The following is a 15,256-nucleotide window of genomic DNA, read 5'->3' on the forward strand; positions in this document are numbered from 1 at the left end:
CTTCAATGCAATCAATATTTATTGTACAATAATCCTGCTCAGAAAAAAAGAGTGAATTTGAGTCTGGAAAAATTCAGATATTTGAAATTGAGAATTTGTGGAAATCTTGAATAAAATCACTGTTGATTTTTCTCCCTTCTTGTTTGGAACTGCTCCACTGCAAACTTCATTAGCCAAACCGAATTCAGGATTAATGCAAACTTTCCTCATATCTGTCACATTTTTGTCTTTCAAATTACATTCACATCTCTTCCTGTAAGTTTGACCTCACCACACACTACAAACTTTGAATTTGCTGAAGGATCTGATTCCTCCTCCCCTCATTATATTCAGTAAATCAGTGGGATTTTAGGACTCTGACCTCTAGATGGCGCCATCGCACCAGTTTCTCTTTGTGCCTCCTGACTGATGGTGGCAGTTTCATTTATTTAGCTTTAAGTCTCTCGTTAGTGAAGTGACATGCAAAAATTAACAGCAACAATTTCAGTTATTTAGTCAGTCATAGGAGAAAAAAACAGGGTTATTTTTCCAAACTCAATGTCATTTTCACCATAAACCAATTTATTAATTTGAGTTTCCACCTAAATATTAAATTACCAAAGACAATATTTGATTTGCAAGCTAATAATTTAATTTGAAGCAAAAAAAATATTTAGCTTGTAAGTTAATTATCTCTATAAGGTCTGAGTTAAACTTTAGCTCAGTATTTAGCTGGTCCAAATATATTTAGTCCAGAGCTAAATATTGAGCAGATATGCAAAGTAACTTGGTGATAAGTGAGAGTAAACTATTACAATAAAAGTTGAGTCTTGTGAATGTTTTTATAAACTCCTAATGCTGAGCTGCACAGTTGAAATCCTTTGTTTTAAGCTGAAATGTACAAGTTGAAGGTTTGCTAACTAAATATTTAGCCAGCAAATTAAATATTCAGTATAAAGCTAAATAAAGTAAAGGTTTAGCGAACTAAAATATTACTTTAAAGGTTGTAGCTAAATATTTAGCTTGCTAACTGTTCCATTTACAAATGAATGAATAATGCTGTGAATATGTATATAAACAAAGTAAACATAATTTTTATTGCTGTTATTTCTGCCAAACGACTCGTCTTACTCATGTGAGCAATCTGGGCAAATTTATTCAGTCTTCCCAGCAGTTTTTACACTTTTAAATGACTGTATTGTACGGAAAGGAAAGAAAAAGGATTAATTTGAGTGTTTAACCTTAAATAATCTAAATTACCACCCAGGCTGAATAATCTCATCCTCAGAAGCGAGGAGATGATCTGATCTCCGTTTCCTTCGGCTTTGGAGGGGAAGAGTGCTCAGGTCCCCGGAGGTGAAACTCTATTAGCACCCAGCATGAAAGTCAATGAAAGGACCCCAGCGAGCGCCGGTCCCCTGACAGTATTAATGTTTAATGATATCTAAAAGGGCTAATTCCCCCAGCCCTCCCTGTTGCTCTTATCCTCTCATTAAACATCCTCGCGATGTCTTCACTTCCTGCGATTGGAGCGCTGACCCCGGCTGCCGAAGAACTCACCCTTCACCGATTATACATTCATCTCGCTCCGGCTCTTTTCCTCCTCTTTTCAGAAACCGAAAATGTTAGCGAGGAACGGCAGAACAGGGCCGAATTAGAAAAATTAAAAAGTGAGTTCATGGACCGGTCATCGCTTTTGTAATACATTTTAATCTCTGAATAACTTTCTACTCATTCAGTCAAACTGAAAGCTGAAAAGGAACAAAAACAGAATTAACTCACTAAATCTGCATAAAGCTGATGCTACATGTTCAAAGCCACGGTTCTTTTAAAGCATCTGATCAGAGTTTACAACTCCCATGTTTCATTTCTTTGAGAAGGAAGAAGCAGAAATCTCACTTAAATCTTGACAAACGTTCAAAACTTTGTAAGTTTCAAACCTGAAATTATTTTGGCATCATTTTCTCGAGATAACCAGTTTGCTATTGTGGTATCTCAGGCTAACAAGCTAGTTTCACGTAGTCATCTGGAAAAAAAAGACTTCTGGTTTTCTTTAAGGAGGAATTAATATTGTTATTTTTACTTGTACATGTTTTATTGTTTAAAACATGTACATCTTTCTTTCACATGTAGCTCACTGGAGAGGAGGCAACAAATACTGTATTTTTTCATGGATTTTTCTGATCATATTAGCCTAGGCCTTACTGAGTATTGTTTATTAGCATATAGCTTTTAATCCCTTCTTGGTATTTGGTTCAAGCTTTTACCAATGTTACCCTCCTGATTTGAAAATATCGACAGATTGTATGTCAGGTTAAGCCTATGCAGGTGTTTGTACAACAGCTTGGAATACCATTGAAATTGTCTTTTTATTATTATTATTTTATTTTTATTACTTATGGGATTGATAAGTAAAATCACATTTAATTGACAGCAAAATTATAGTCAAATTAGCTGCAGCTGCTGTCTTTGGCCTCCCTTCAAAACAAATGCATAAATACACAACCATACATCTCTGAAAAGCAGAAGTGGAGCCTCCTGCACAACTAACAAGAATGCAGCAAGTGGTTTCTGGATGGTGAGTCAACCATAAAACGATTGTCTTTTCCAAACATCCTGGCACTCTGCTGGGGTTGCTAGGTAACGGGGCGGAACTCTGCTGGGGTTGCTAGGTAACCCCGTTGCCCAGTAACGCTGCTGGGGTTGCTAGGTAACAGCTGGACTTTCTCTCGATGAAAAGCAGTTTTTGCTGATTTCTGACTCAACATTCGAAAGGTTTTTGAAACGACTTATTTTCTGACACCAGATAAAATTAACTTATTGCTAAAAACTGTCTTCAGAAGCAGTAGAAACCCTAACTGTGAATTTTCATAAAAGGTCTCTTTAAATGTCAGAAAATATGCTGGAAGCTGAATGAAAACATTCAAGTAAGTAAAAATAATGTGTCGTAATACTTTCCTCTAACCTGAGGCGTTCAGCTCCAGAATATACAGTGACATTAGAAACACAGATGTTTCTCCCCTGGCAGAGAAAACCTTTAACACACCGCCAAGCGTGCCCGCACAACATCAATATATCCACCAGGACACACAAGCTCACGCATTGCAGGCCAGCGAAACGTCCAAGGAAATGCTTATTCCCACAAACACTCCAGAGAGACGGCGCAGCACTTAAGTGGTCACCGTCAGGAGCTTAGCTGGCCCGGTGAGCATTTCTGAAACTGCTTGTTTGGTTAACTCTGTCAGCCAAACACGCAGCAGCTCCATCATTCAGTCCGACTCCTGGCTCCACTTTGAAGTCTTTGTGAGGAAGATGACTGGGGCTCCTCGTTTGTTAGGGGGATTAGTTTATTGGGGAGTGTGCATCTTAACTGAGCAGTTCAAGGATTTCTGCATCAGAAGGGTTTTTGTTGCTGCTGCATGCTGACGCCGAATGAGCATCATGCTAACACCACAACTGATGTGTTAGACGATCCTTACAAGCACACAAAGCCGGAGTTTTCCCTTCCTGGACAGTTTCAGGTTCCTGAAGTTCACAGACTTCTGATGTTGCAAAGATTGTTGAAAAGCAGCTTCTGTGGCTCCATGGAAAAAAATATCAGAAAAACTGCAGCAACCGATTCAGTTTATCGTCATCGCAGTTATAAGTCAAATACAGAGAGTTCAGGTCCAACAGCTTTTTCTCTTCCAACAATATCCAAATGAAATGAATCAGATGAGTTATAGAAGCGAGGAAGGGAGAGAAGAAAGGAAGTGAAGAAAGAAAGAGAGTAAAACGATAAATTCAGGCATGAAGGGAAGAAAATAGGTGAGAAAGGATGGAAGGTCTGCAGTTGTATTTTCTTCTGCATCGTCAGTTTGCTCTCATTAATCTCCAACTGGATAGTTTCATTCTTACTCAAATTTACTGTCGCTTTCCTCAATAAAATGTTTAACTTTTTTCTGAGTCCGTACAGCAATAAAACAATCCTGCAGCGTCTGACCTGATACACAAACAGAGCAGAACAGCTACATTCACCTGCAAACGTCTGAAAAAAATATCAATTGAAGGTGCAGCATATAGCTTTTCTCAAATGTAGCTATGTTTCATAAAAGCTACATATAAAGTGAGTGAAAAAAAATTCTGCTCCTTTACCTTCTCCCTGTTTGATTGACAGCATTAAGCCCCGCCTCCTAGTTCTGATTGGCTGTTTCTTCAGATGGCAAGATAGTTTTTTTCACAGATTATGTTTTTTTTACATATTTTTATTTTTTGTTATAAAAGTTACATACTTCAGCTTCAACAAAATATTTATAACCTTTACATGATAAGCTGATAATACGAATTCAAAATGATGAAGGTTTTTAAATGAAAACATTTCCAGTTTAGTGATTTTTCTGTCTGATTCATTGAGTCTGTTACTGGGACCAGTTTAACCTTTCATCAGTCCCAGCAGGTGTTCTTCCTTTTTACTCCTACTAGATAAAGTGTGCATTTGATTTGACTCCTTGCTACTGAAAACAAAAACAGGAAGTCTATGCAAAGAATTAACACAACAAACTGAGCTGCCTTTGTTTTTTCACCTATGTTAGGTGGATATTCTGCATGCGGAGCTGCACACAGCGTGTTTCCTGCATGAACTGCAGGAAAGGTGCAAAAAGCAATCGACCAGGCTTCCTCTGGAGATGGAATTGCTAGCCGTAAATCTTGAACATGGACGTATTTATGAGCAGAAACGTTTGCCTTTCCGCCGGCTCATCACACGGATTGTCTGCTGCTGGACTGGATGTTTGCTTTCTGCTGGTTACACACACACACACACACACACTATGCACACAGACACACACTATGCACACAGACACACACTATGCACACACACACACACACACACACACACACACACACACACACACACACACACACACACACAGACTATGCACACAGACACACACACACACACTGTTCCATCCTAAACAGGAACAATAGGTACATATATCTTTAAATTAGCTTCAGTTGACGTTCTTAATTGGTCCATCTACTGTTAGCACCTGTTATTCTGAATGGCAGTGATGTCCAAACGTTTTACAACATGAGCCAAAATTGTCAAGTCAAAAGCTCTCGTGGGTCAATAAAATGCTAAAAACTAAAATCACTGTTTTTTTTAATGTTCAACAATAAACTAAGCCTATAATATTTCAGTTAAAGTGGACATATTGTACAAAATTTACATTTTGCTAATTTTTGTGCTTCCATTTGGGTTTCTGCGACTTCCAAAAAGAAACCCAACCACTCAGACATTTTTGTCATTAAGTTAATGTTTAGTTGTGTTACTTTAAAAGTGACAGTAAATTTTTTCTATACATATTTATCAAAAAATATGTTATTTTCTCTTAAAATCTCAATTAAAATCTTTCACATGCTTTATTTAGCTGGGCAAAAATAACTCTTTGGGTTGTAAATAAGAAAAGCAGAACAGCTGTTAATAACATGCCTATTACAAATTATTATTCTGCCATGGTTTTGGCGCCCCCTCTAGCCAATAATTAAATGGCTTTTATTATTATTAAAGCCATTTAAATAATAATTATTATTTAAATATTATTATAATTATTGTAAATTATTAATAATAATTTTAAAAAGTCATTTAACCTCTCATGAAAGATTTATTATTTTAATAGTTGTTAATTATTTTGGGTGAATTGTTGTCATGACCACCAGTTAAAGGGTTAACTTTTCAGGAAGAAAAAAAACTCTATTATCGCTCTTGACCAATGAGCTCTTTCCAAGTGGCGCATTGTCCCGCCCCCCGCCTCGGTGGCTTCCTCCTTCATTTCCGGTGCTACTCGAGCGAGCTGCTAACTGAATAAGGAGACGGAGATTCACGGAAGAAGAGGTAAAAAAAAGGCATATAAAGCGAATGGTTTATGCTTCTTAACATAAGCATAAACCATGCTTATGTTAAGAATGGTTTTATGTATGGTTACTGCTAAAACGATGAGTTAAGTTCAGCAATGTTGACTAGTTCGGTTCTCTGTGCTTCTGGTTGTAGAGTGTGGAGGTTGGAGGAGGCGCCATTTTGTGCTGATGTGCTGTCACTCCGGTGAGCTAATTATTTCACTCATTCATTCTTTATTTGCACTTTTATCAGTATGTTGTTGAATAGAATGTTTATAGCATTTATTAAATAAGGTTTTTATAATTTAAAGTTTTATTTGTTTAAAAATGTGATTGAATTCGTAAAACTGTGAGCCATTGAGAGAAGACACATTTGAAACCAATGCTAACATTGCTAGTTTCACTATTTTCATTTGAAAACATGGTAAATGTTGCAGGCAGTACTGCTGAGTGTGAACCGGTTTTGAAATGTTGGGTTTTTTATGAGTTTCGTCGACGTGTTGGGGTTTTGTATTAGTTGTTGTATGTTGGTTATTTGAGTGTTTCATGTTCTCAAAAGTTCATTGCAGAAATTTTAAAATAGTTTTTACATTTTAAACCTTGAATTTGCTCTGTTTTCCTGACAAATTAGATTTTTGACCAACATTCATAACCATTATTCAGTTTTAATTTAAACAAACTAAAAATCAGTTTGTGTTCCTATTTATTTATTTGTTTTAATTTGAGAGTAAAGATCCAAGCACCTCATTGTGAGCTGATGATTATATGGAGATCTTAGAGGCATTACTAAACATCTCCTTATAGAAAAATCAAACTGCCTGGTAATACATCTTAATGTAAAGACTAAAATCAAGTAATACTTCCTGTCAGAAAAATGACCGGTCAACAGTTTGCAACCAGTCATCTATCAGATTTATTAAAGCCGGCTCTTTTCATCCGCAGAGAAAATATGTACCAGTCAGGGGAAAACCAGCTGTGCAATAAGCACACAGAGGAGGAAGCCGTCTCATGATGCATGGAAAATATTTGGCTGACTTTGTATTAATATGGTGCTGGGATGCAGTGAACGCCTTAAACAGCCCCATATTTCTGTTTAGGGAGAAAAATCCGAATTCCTGAACTGGACACAACTCTGCAAGGTTGCAAATACAATTCGATTATAATAATTTAAAATTACCTTAAATCATATTAACACTACCTTTTTATGGACAGTAAAAATTGCAACATAATAAAGTGTTGTAGTATTTACCCACATTTTTGAGGTATTAAATCGCATTGTGCGCGTGCACCAGAAAGTATCCGGTCTCCCCTGGAGCTCAAAGCGATGCAGACACAGGAAGTTAACCAACAACCTCTCACTGACTGTAAGTAAAGACACTGTTTATTTTACGTTCATATTGTAAATAGTGACTTATGGTTCAGAAGAGTTGTCAGTGCTTTATGGAACGTAATCATTTCAATCTGTGACTACGGTTGCTTTTTGGGGGTGGTTTTAATCAAAACAGGAGGTAAATCAAAAATTGTTGGAGGTAATTTTAATGTAAAACAGTCATAAGAGATGCTACATCACTGATTTGTGTTCACATGAGCTTTTTCTGCATCACTTGGTGCCAAATTTTACTGGTGTTGCAACATCTTGACTCTGTAACTGTTTGTAACGGCCAACACACTCCTTGTATTTCCTGAATATTATTGGTTGTTAGTGTGATGATGGAGAATGCTCGGTAATGACGTGAAGCAAAACAATCTCAGCGGTAAATGAGAAATCATTCTAACTTTACACCAGATGTTGTTTCACCTGAATCACAGAACTGCTGCTTCTCCACAATGGCTAAGTTTATGTTAGCTGATTCTGTTTCTGTCTTTATTTACAGATCAACAGCAACTTCTATAACATCAAGAAACTGCCAGCAGAGGTAAAATGATTACTGAGAAACTCTAACTCAAGTAAAAAGGTATTACGAATACACAAGTTGTGCTGGACGATAAATTGATGCTATTGTGGATTTAAACACATAACTTTGAATTTTAAATGGTCTATTCAATGATTATCTAATTTAAGAAAAAGTTGTAATAAAACTCAAACTCATAATTTCAACAGATGATTAGGTCCTGACGAGTGTGCTCTTTCACACAGATGTTGCAGAGGATGAACACACTAGAACAACCATTATGAGGCCTCATCTATCACACACAAACTTTCAACAGCCCATGAAATGATCAGACTCGGTTTACTTCACATTTGTGCTGCAGGACTTTGCTCTGTGAACATTTACGTCCAATTATTCACGTTTCCAAAGAGCTTGAGGCGCTGCGAAAACCACAGCATTGTCTCTTTATTTCTTCTACTTCCTTATCTCCTCATCTATGTATTACCATGAAGCTCTGATAAAACACGTGAAACCAATTATTAACTACCAGCAACAACAGGGTATGTTTATCTAGATGTCTCTTTCTTTATTAATGCCGGTTCCTCATTACTGATTCAACTTGTCTGAAAACAAGATTTTCCAATATTACTGGTGAGAAAATCTGCTAGTGGAGCTAGTACGTTTTAATCAGTGTTAAAATTTTATTGACTTAAAATGATGTTGCTGAAAAGTTATGTTAGTGTACTTTAAATAAGACAAAAACTATTATATCTGCACCAGAAGTTGGGCCAAAATACCTGGTTAGATTTTGTATTTGCATTGGAGTGTTTCAACGTTGAATAATGCAAACTCCAAAACGCACACGCACACAAAGGCAACATAAAAACACAGCAAGCAGAAAAATACTGCAATCAAAATCTACAATAAAAAAACTAATACAAATTAAAAAAACACTGCAACAACAAATGGAAGCAAAATTATTTTTCTTGTATTGTGACTTTATTCTCACATTTATTTTTGTATTATTACAACTTTGTGTAGCATGTTCTCATATGACTTACACCTTGTATCTCTGACTTTATTCTTGTAACACTCTTACTACTTGTAAAATCATGACTATTTTGTTATTACGACTTTGTTCTCTTATTACAACTTCATTCCTGCAACTCTGACTTTATTCTCGTACTTTTAAAGAATTTTACTATCTTGGCTCTAATAAATACTCTGCCATACTTTTCAGCTGCAGTGTAAAAAAAACCAAAACTATATTTTGAGGCTTTTTTAAAGTTTTTACCAGGAGAAACAGTAAGTGTGAATGGTACTGCATCTTAATCAGTGCATGAACAAATTACGTTTAAAGGCCTTTTTTAATCTTTATAAGCCTCATGCTGTTTTGAATCCATAAGTTCAAACAGTTTATAGATAAGACGTCCTTTTTGGTGCCCGTCCCACTGGGGAAACCATATTATATCACACTGTTGCTGAAAAGCTGCAAAAATCTGATAGTACTCTCTATGAACCAGCATATTTATTACACTGGTTGCCTCGAAGGCATCTGGACAGCTCTGAAGCCCACGCACATCCAGATGAACAAAGGTCGATGCAGCAGAGGTGAGGAGTCGCCTTTATGCCGGCTGTAGTCTGGAGGAACATAGTGGTGCAGGTTTAAGATGTGTGTGTCTGCACGCTGTGTGTGTGTCAGGGGAAGTCTTATATCCTGTTGTGTTAAGCAGCGTTTGACATCCTTGTGCTCTCCCAACGCAGAGCCTTTCGCTGACACGAAGACGACACCAAAACCCAAAAACTCTTTGATGTTCCAGCTTTTAAACGTTTAATCCCAAACAAGCAGCAGATTTTAAAAGCCTTCTCAGTTTAAGAGTCTGTCTAGTTTTCCACATTTTTTCACCCACATAAATCCATAGAGAATCATAGAGACCTGTACCTGTTTCCCTTCCAAGTATTCAGATGTTCCTGTGATCAGAAAGTGGTCTTGATCAACAGCTCTTCAGATATTGTGTAGATATCGGGTGTTTCTTTGGGGTTTGCTGCTTGTTTGAGGCTCCTGAACATCAGCATCATGGTGCGCTAAAAGTTTTCAGCATTAGCCAAAGCAGTAGAGGAAAAATTAGCTATGCTGTTAGCACATTAGTGTCCGTCACTGGTTTCTGTGATGTCATAAAAATGATCCATCTTTACAGAATAAATTTCTGTATACAGAAGCAATTGTTTAGCTATAGCTAAGTGCTTATTTGACATGTAGTCTCAAGACGGCCTATGAAAAGTCGGGAGGTGATAAAGATGGAAAGACACGGCGGATAGGAAACAAAGATGTAGAAAACTGGAGGCTCTCGCCAGCTCTGACACAGTTTCAGAGCTCCATTAAATGAATAATGGAGGAGGCTAAGAGCATTTCCTTCATCTTAATGTGGGAAGAGGAGGAAGAAAGTTTTCAACGAGGCTTTTATGTGGTAAGGGGGTAACCTTAAAGACAAGGGATCTCCGTATGATTGTATTGAATTATTTTACTAACTATTTGAGCCGAACATTTCAGTTTCTTTCCACTTTCAGAGCTGTCCCTATTTTTCCGAGCATATTTTCCTCAGAAGAAACCTGGGAAAAGCGACCCATCGAAGTGTTTTCTCAACCTCTGACGTCCTTCCCTGCACCCCCTCCACTCCAACATCTGCTTAAGCTCACTTTTCCCGCTGACTTAGCATCCTTTTCTGCAGATGCTTCTGGAGCTGCACGAGAAGAGAGAAAAAACAGCAGTCTAAAAATAAAAATAAATAACAGCTTTGAGTAAAAGTGTGTCAGGGAAAGAGCGATGACTTTTGTGTTCTGAATTTCTTCTGTCGAGCAGAAAAATGAGATGAAGTTGAGAATAAGAATAAAACCAAAATATCTGCAGGTTCTGTTCTCTCGTCATGTACAGATATCACTTTTTAATTATTGGGGCCTGCTCATAGCGATGCATAAGGAGAGCAGTGACTGACGTGAAGCAGCTGTTCGGACTGCTTTTTTCATTCAAACTGACTGGATTTCTCACAAAGATGGAATTCTTTCTCCACCTTTCTGTCTCAAACACACAAGACAGCTGACAGAGTATCCGTTACCATAGCAACGGAACACAGCAGGGCAGAGCAGCTGATTAGGACTACAAAAACGCATCACTGTAGTTTTACCTATGGCAGAACTCTGAAGAAAAGGCTGGACTTTAGAACTGCTTGTGTTTAGGGCATTTTATAACTGATTTTAACCAACCAATTAGTGTGGCAATTTAAAATTAAGCTTAATGAAAATTTCAAAATAAAAGCCTTGACAGTTTTTACATCACATCATTGCTGTTTGGGGCTTTTTATAACTGATTGAACCCATCGGGGCCCTCGGGGCAGTCACCCCCAAACTGGAGCAACGGCTACAACAGATCCCAGAAACAACAGACATCTCAGTCCAGAAATGTGCAGTGCTTGGCACAGCCGAGATACTGCGCAGGACACTTAAGCTCCCAGGCTACTGGTAGAGGACTCAGATATATATATATATATATATATATATATATATATATATATATATATATATATATATATATATATATATATATATATATATATACGTATATACGTATATATATATATATATATATATATATATATATATATATATATATATATATATTTATAGGGAACGAAGGTTGAGGTGCCAGAGATACCATCATGGGAGGACAAGCGCCTACATGGGATGTACCACAAATAACCCAAGTGGCTGATATCAGTAAATCCTACCAATGGCTGGAAAAAGCTGGACTGAAGGACAGCACAGAGGCCCTCATCCTGGCCGCCCAGGAACAGGCCCTAAACACCAGAGCAATAGAGGCCCAGATCTACCACACCAGACAAGACCCAAGGTGTAGGTTGTGCAAGGAGGCCCCTGAGACAGTCCAGCACATAACAGCAGGGTGCAAGATACTGGCAGGGAAAGCGTACATGGAACGACATAACCAAGTGGCAGGCATAGTGTACAGAAACATCTGTGCAGAATATGGACTGGAAACCCCGAGATCAAAGTGGAAAACACCCCAAAGGTGGTGGAGAACACCAGAGCTAAGATCCTGTGGGACTTCCAGATCCAGACAGACAAAATGGTAATGGCGAACCAACCAGACATTGTCGTAGTGGATAAACATCAGAGGAAAGCAGTTGTGGTAGATGTAGCAATACCAAGTCAGGAAAAAGGAGAAACTGGAAAAATACCAGGGCCTCAGGGAGGAACTGGAGAGGGCCTGGAAGGTGAAGACCACATGCCTGTGGTGCCTGTGGTCATCGGGGCCCTCGGGGCAGTAACCCCCAAACTGGAGCAGTGGCTACAACAGATCCCAGGAACAACATCAGACATCTCAGTCCAGAAATGTGCAGTCCTTGGCACAGCCAAGATACTGCAGGACCCTCAAGCTCCCAGGCCTCTGGTAGAGGACCCGAGCTCAGAGGATAAGAACCACCCGCGGTGGGTGAGAAGGGGATTTTTTATATATATATATATAGAGAGAGAGAGACAAAGAGAGAGAGAGTGTCCTCATTTGACACCAGTTTAACGGTTGGTTCTTTCCAGAATCCCGTTGCTGCCAATTACAGCAGGAATCACAGAACATCCGGCACTGTTCTCAAACCAGAATCTTGCCATCTTATTGTTTTGTTCAAATATTCAACTCAGAAAGACACTTATCTTGATTGTCTTTCAGCTGTCTTTGTCCTGGCAGTAAGGTCAGACCATTAGCAGCCAACGGCTCTGTGATCCCAGTTTCCTGAGCTTGATGGTCCATCTTTTTTCTCCTTATGGATGATGTTAAAAAATGTAGTTTTCTGTTCTCCAACGGTGAACAGAAAAATCACTGCAAACACTGTGATATTCAGCTCCCCGTTGCATGCTGAATAGAAACCTGAAACTGCTGCTGCGCAAGTGACGCAACGGGCTGTTGCTTGGTAACCAAAGAATAAGTGAGTTGCTAGGTAACAATAACTGAATACCAGCTTGTTGCTGTTAAGCCGGGTTTACGTTTGGCAAAGGAACGGCACCCTTCATCTCTGCAGAAACCCTCAGCCTCAGATGCAACAAATCCACTTTCTTATCCAGTGGCCAGAAAGACAGTTGGAAATGGTGGCTTCCAACATCAGCTGGGTTTCCCCTTTTTCTGTTTTCAGGGACCATTTGACCGTTGGTCCTTCCACCCTGCGTGCCAGTCCATTGTCCTCAAGAGCCGCTGTCTCCCAAGTGCGGATTTCAGCCTTGGTGAGTATACCAGCTGAACCGTCTCCAGTGGCCATCAGCTTCAGCTGTAAAGTTTGTTTTTATTCAAACTTCAGCAGTTTTCTAGTTGTCCTTCTGAGGTGATATCAACTTGTGACATCACACAATTGATGTCACAAAGAGTGAGTACCCTTTTTGGAGTGAGAATGCATCACTTCTGAATCTACGGTCATAGCTATTGCAGCAGTTGGAGAGAGAGCACGAGGATTGCACTAATCGCACAAACAAGCAAATAATCAATTTTCTGATCGCTTTTCGTATTTGTCCAGAGAGAAAGAATAAAAATGAGCAAGAGCAGTAAGATAAGTAAGCCTTCCGATTTCAAAGGTGAGAAAATACAAGAGACCATGGCGAGACAGACGCAGCTGCTCAATGATATTGTAAAAAATGTCAGCATGATGTCCATCGAGCAAAAGTCTCTGCTGAACGGAAATGAGGAGTTGAATGCGCAAGTTCTAAACGTGAAAAAAGCTGCGCTTGAACTAGACACTTCGTGAGAAAGATGACGAATTAAAAAAGCAGTGACAAACAAAGCTTTAAGAAGAATATCGCCGCTCTGGAGAAGAAAAAGGCCACCTTGGAGGGGAAAAACGCTGCGTTGGAGAACGAAAAGAGCGCCTTGGAGGAGAAAAATACTGCCTTGGATACCCAAAACACTGCCCTGGAGAAGAAGAAGACCGCTCTGGAGAAGAAAAAGACCACTCTGGAGAGAAAGACAAGCACATTGGGTCAAAAAAACAGAGCCTTAGAAATTGAAAAGGCCGCCTTGGAGGAGAAAAGTACTGGCTTGGAGAAGGAGAAGGCCGCTGTGGAGGAGAGAAACACAGCCTTGGAGAGGGAGAAGGCCGCGTTACAGATTGAAAAGACCGCCATGGAGAAGAAGATCGCCACGCTGGAGAAAGAAAGTATTGCACTGAGACAGAAAAACACGACCTTGGAGAACGAAAAGACCGCCTTAAAGGAGAAAAACAATGCATTGGAAAAACAAAACACTGACTTGGAGAAGAAAAAGACCGCTCTAGAGAAAAAAAATATTACACTGGGTCAGAAAAACGCAGCCTTAGCGATTGAAAAGACTGCCTTGGAGAAGGAAAAGACCGACTTGGAGGACAAAAACACAGCACTGGAAACAGAAAACACGGGCTTGAAAAAGAAGAAGACTGCTTTGGAGAAGAAAAAGACTGCTCTAGAGCAAAGAAGTATCGCACTGGGGCAGAAAAACACAGGCTTGGAGATTGAAAAGACCACCTTGGAAGAGAGAAACATAAAGTTGGAGCATGAAAAGACTGCTTTGGAGGAGGAAAACACCGCCCTGAAGGTAAAAAGCACCTCTCTGGAGCAAAAAAGAACAGTCTTGGAGAAGAAAACCACTAATTTGACGCAAATAAACGCCATCGTCAAGAAGGAAAACAATGCCTTGAAGGAAATAAACGCCATCCTCAAGCAGGAAGTCACCGCCCGGGGACAGAAAAACACCACTTTGGAGGAGGAGAAAAGCTCCCTGAAGAAGGAAAACACCATCCTGAAGCTGAAAAGCGATGACCTGCAGAAGAAAGCCATTTTCTTTGAAACGGAAAACACCGCCCTGAAGCTGAAAATCACTTCCTTGGTGGAAACAAGCAACACCCTTAAGCTGAAAAGCGAGGACCTGCAGAATAAAAACATTGACTTAGAGGATAGAAACAATACCTTGGAGGATCAAAACATCGCCTTTGAAGAGGAAAACACCGCCTTGAAGCTGAAATGTATTGGAAATGACTTGGAAGTGGAAAAGCTGAACCAGCAACCACCTAAAGACAGCCAGTCGGTTTCAGGGCAGAAGTCAGTAATATCACGTGTGGTCGGAGGCATTTGCAATACTTATCAGAGAATGTACCAAACAGGTACTCTGAGGTACTGGATTGAATTGTAATTTAAAAAATTGTCATGATGACTGAAACCTTCAAGCCTGAAGGTTTCAGTCATCATGGTTTCGTGGACCAACCCTGAAACCTTCAGGCTTGACGGTTTCAGGGTTGGGTTTCTGCCACTGAAACCTTCAGGCTTGACGGTTTCAGGGTTGGGTTTCTGCCACTGAAACCTTCAGGCTTGAAGGTTTCAGTGGCAGAAAAGCTTTACGACAAAGGGACTGCGGTGTCAAGGGAGCTTGACACTTAGGGGCTGATGGCGAAAGATGTTGGCAGGAGAGCTTGCGGCCCGCAGGGACTGCGTGCCATGGGAACTTGAGGCCT

General features: G+C 39.4%; 1 protein-coding gene and 1 long non-coding RNA gene across 6 annotated transcripts in view; one reads left to right on the top strand and one right to left on the bottom strand.

The window, feature by feature from the left end:
- Window positions 1-15,256, bottom strand: part of LOC129374452 (poly(rC)-binding protein 3) — a 53,358-nt gene that overhangs the window by 27,849 nt on the left and 10,253 nt on the right. The gene's annotated exons all lie outside the window — the stretch shown is intronic.
- Window positions 5,795-8,689, top strand: LOC129374459 (uncharacterized). Of its 2 annotated transcripts, none has more exons than XR_008607499.1 (5): window positions 5,795-5,851; window positions 6,008-6,058; window positions 6,796-7,217; window positions 7,728-7,808; window positions 7,991-8,689. It is a non-coding gene; the product is annotated as an uncharacterized LOC129374459 (long non-coding RNA). The 2 variants fall into 2 exon arrangements; XR_008607500.1 differs by having other exon boundaries at window positions 7,728-7,769.

Source organism: Poeciliopsis prolifica, unplaced genomic scaffold (assembly GCF_027474105.1).
Source record: "Poeciliopsis prolifica strain line A6 unplaced genomic scaffold, Auburn_PproV2 SCAFFOLD036, whole genome shotgun sequence".
Lineage (NCBI taxonomy): Eukaryota > Metazoa > Chordata > Actinopteri > Cyprinodontiformes > Poeciliidae > Poeciliopsis > Poeciliopsis prolifica.